This window comes from Rhincodon typus, chromosome 19 (genome assembly GCF_021869965.1).
Source record: "Rhincodon typus isolate 14 chromosome 19, sRhiTyp1.1, whole genome shotgun sequence".
Classification (NCBI taxonomy): domain Eukaryota; kingdom Metazoa; phylum Chordata; class Chondrichthyes; order Orectolobiformes; family Rhincodontidae; genus Rhincodon; species Rhincodon typus.
The window spans coordinates 56,587,969-56,592,077 of record NC_063350.1 but is presented as its reverse complement, the minus strand read 5'-3'; positions in this window follow the sequence as shown (position 1 = coordinate 56,592,077).

The window sequence follows — 4,109 nt, the reverse complement described above, 5'->3', positions numbered from 1 at the left end:
TCCTGATTTACAGCATCCCCAGTTCTTTTGGTTTTTATTTAGATGCGGTAAGATTGTTTCCCCTTGTAGGGCATGATCTCAGAATAAAAGGGTCACACATTTATGATAGAGGTGAGCAGGAATTCCTCTCAGGGGATGGTGAATCTGTGGAATTCTCTACTGCAAAGGTCTGTCGAGGTTGGGGTCATTAAGTATATTCAAGGCTGAGATAGATTTTTAATCAGTAAGGGAATCATGGGTCATGGGGAAAAGGCAGGAAAGTGGACCTGAGGATGTTCAAATCAGCTATGATCTAATTGAATGGTGGAGCAGACACAATGGGCTGAATGGCCTGCTTCTGCTCTGATGTCATATGGTCTTAAAGGATTCAAAGTGACCTGATGCATAGTGAGATCAGAATAGACTTTATCATTGACCATGAAGTTATCTCCACAGCATTGAATATTTCAATGCTACATGTGTTTGGTTGGCAATTACTGTAGTAGGCATTCCTGAAAGTAGGTGACACAGAGATGTCCTTGACTCTCCAGCCTGAGACCCTGGTCATCTAAATTAAATAGTGGCCTACATTTTCAGACAATGCCCACCAAGACCTGAAGTCAAGACCTGAGCATGGGGGATAATCTTTTTCTGGTTACACCCTCTCTTTTTAATCTCAATGCTGAAATCTTAGAAATCTGGAGCCAAGCTGTGGGTAAAGGAAAAAATGAAGTGATAGGGTCTGACTTGTGTGTGGCCACAGTGCAGCTGTCTTTTTCTCAGACTGAATCTCATGTAAAACTCAACAATCTTGACAGAGCAGCCAGGCTAAGATTATTTGTTCTAGCGAATGCTTCAGCCATTTTCTGTCTCAGATTTATTGCTTTATTTAATGTCACTAAACAGATGTCTGGTTAGTTGCTTTAGATCCTTCAGTGAATGTAAATTTACGCAGTCTATCACAATAAGGATAATGGAATGTCCTCCAATTTGGCAGGATTTGACTAGCGATATTCCTCAGGGATCGGTACTGGAGCCTTAGCCTCTCACTGTATTTATTGATTCTTTAGATAAAGAAATCCTGAATGATGTATATATGTTTTTTGCTTATACTCATGGTTAGATTTTCCCTACCAAGCAAGAGAGCTCAAGTTGGGAAATTACCTGACTTGACATACCCAGCTTGGTTTAAAGCCCCCTTTCACACCTATTTTTCAGAGTTTAAATAGAGTCAGGCCCATCAACCCTGGAAGCAGACTGCAGGCAGCCATAAGAGTAGTTGGTTGGAAGTCCTGGCATAGTTCTCCTTATCACAGTTGTACGGTAAAACAGAACTTGAGTATTGCTGAGTATATCAAACTTTGTCAAAGCATTTCATCTTGCACTCATCAGGACAGTTCACAAGAATACTAATGTAAGGGGAAGTGAACATTTATACTGCAGGAGGGGCGAGTATTGATTGATTGCAAAGTGGACTCTGAATTGGTAAACGCATTGCCATAAGTCTGCTTGCCATCAAAGTTCACTTTCTGACCAATCTGTACCCTCCTCTCATTCAGTAGATATGTTGTTATCCCTTTCCAAATTCTGTCATGTTATGAATCATAGAATCCCTACAGTGTCGGAAACAGGCCTGTCGGCCCAACAAGTCCACACCGACCCTCAAAGCATCCCACCCCGACCCATCCCCCTATAACCCACCTAATCTACACATCCCTGAAACACTACGGGCAATTTCCCATGGTCAATCCACCTAATCTGCACATCTTTGGACTGTGGGAGGAAACCGGAGCACCCGGAGGAAACCCACACAGACACGGTGAGAATGTGCAATCTCCACACAGACAATCACCCAAGGCTGGAATCGAACTTCGGTCCCTGGCGCTGTGATGACTACTACCCATGGAATCTTTTACTATGAGGTCATTAATTGATTGGGCTCATTTTACATTACCAGGTCAAAAATAGCCAGTCTCTTGGTTGGTTCTAGGACATATTGTTCTAAAAATTGTCTCAAATACACTCTATGAACACATCCTTCAAGCTATCTTTACAGTAAAGATTTGTCCACTCTATATGAAGATTAAAATCTCCTGAGATTATCGTAGTACCAATCAAGTTCCCTTTTGTTAAAAATTATCTTCTCTCCTACTGTGTTGCTACAGTCAGGGGATCTATTAATTATCCATATTGGTGATCTCACTTCTTTGCTATGTCCTAACTCTGTTCAAACTGATCCTACATCATGGTTCTTTAAATCACACTATACTAACAGAGACATGTCAACTACTTTGCCTTTTTATCAATCATTGAGTCATACAGCACAGAAACAGACCTTTCAATCAAACTTGTTCATGCTGACCAGGTTTCCCAAACTCATCTAGTCCCACTTGCCTACATTTGGCACATATCCCTTTTTTATTTGTGTACCCATCCAAATTTTCTTATATGTTGTAACTGTACCTGCGTCTACTACTTCATCTGGTAGACCATTTCACACACGAACCGCCCTCTGTAAAACTGTGGCTCCTCAGATCCCGTTTAAATTTTTCTCCTCTCACCTTAAAAATATGTTCCCTTGTTTTGAACTACCCCATCCTAGGAAAAAGGCTTTTGCTATTTACATGATTTATGCCCTATATGATTTTATAAGCCTCTATAAGGTCTCTCCTCAACTTCCTACACTCCAGTGAAAGAAGTCCCAGTCTGCCCAGCCTCTCCTTATAACTCAAACTCTTGAGTCCCTGCAATATCCTGATAAAGCTTTTCTGAACCTTCTCCAATTTAAAAGTATCCTTCCTATAGCAAGGCGACCAGAACTGTACACAATACCCCAAAAGTGGCCTCACTAATATCCTGTACAACCTCAATATGATGTCCCAACTCCTAAACTCAGTGATCTGAGCAATGAAGGCAAGTGTGCTGAATGCTTTCTTAACCAACTTGTCTACCTGTGATGCAACTTTCTAAAGAACTATGTACCTGAACTCCTAGGTCTCTCTCTGTTTGACAAGACTATGCAGGGCCCTACCATTAACTGTATAAGTCCTGCCCTTGATCATTTTACCAAAATGCAAAACTTCATAATTATCCAAACTAAATGCCATCTGCCACTCCTCAGCCCATTGCCCCTATTGATCAAGATCTCCCAGTAATCTTAGATAACCTTCTTCACCGATGAATAGACCACAATTTTGGTGTCATCCATAAACATACTAACCAAATTCTCATCCAAATTATTTACATAAATGACAAATAACAGTGGACCCAGCACTGATCCCTGTGGAACACTGCTGGTCTAAGGCATCTTGTCTGAAAAACAACCCTCCACTGCCACTCTCTGCTTCCTACTGTCAAGCCAATTTTGAATCTGTTGGCAGCCTCTCCATGAACCCCATGTGATCTAACTTTACTAATTAGTCTACCATGTGGAACCTAGTCAAAGGCTTTACTAAAGTCCATGTAGATAATGTCTACTGCTCCTCCCTCATCAATCTTTCTGGTTACATCCTCAAAAAGCTTAGTCAAGTTTGTGAGACTCGATTTCCCATGCACAAAGCCATGCTGACTATCCCTAATTAGTCCTTGCCTCTCCAAATGCATGTAAATCCTATCTCTCAGAATCCCCGCCAACCACTTACCCACCATTGATGTCAGACTCACTGGTTTATAGTTCCCAGGCTTCTTCTTACTGTCTTTCTTAAATAAAGCACAACAGTAGCCACCTTCCAGTCCTCTGGCACCTCACCCATGGCTTTAGATGATACAAATATTTGCTAGGGGCCCTGTACTTTCCTTCCTAACTTTCTATAATGTCCTGGGATATACTTGAGCATTCACCTTTATGTTTTTTAAGACTCAAGCACCTCCTCTTCTGTAATGTGGACTGTTTTAAAGACATCAATATTTATTTCCCCAAGTTTCCTAGTTTCCATGTCTTTATCCACAGTAAACCTGTCCTGAAATATTTATTTAGTATCTTTCTGTCTCCTTGATTCTATGCATAGATGGCTTTGTTGATTTTTAAAGGGCTGTATTCATTCTGAAGAAGGGTTTAGGCCCGAAACGTCAGCTTTCCTGCTCCTCTGATGCTGCTTGACCTGCTGTGTTCATCCAGCTCTACACCTTGT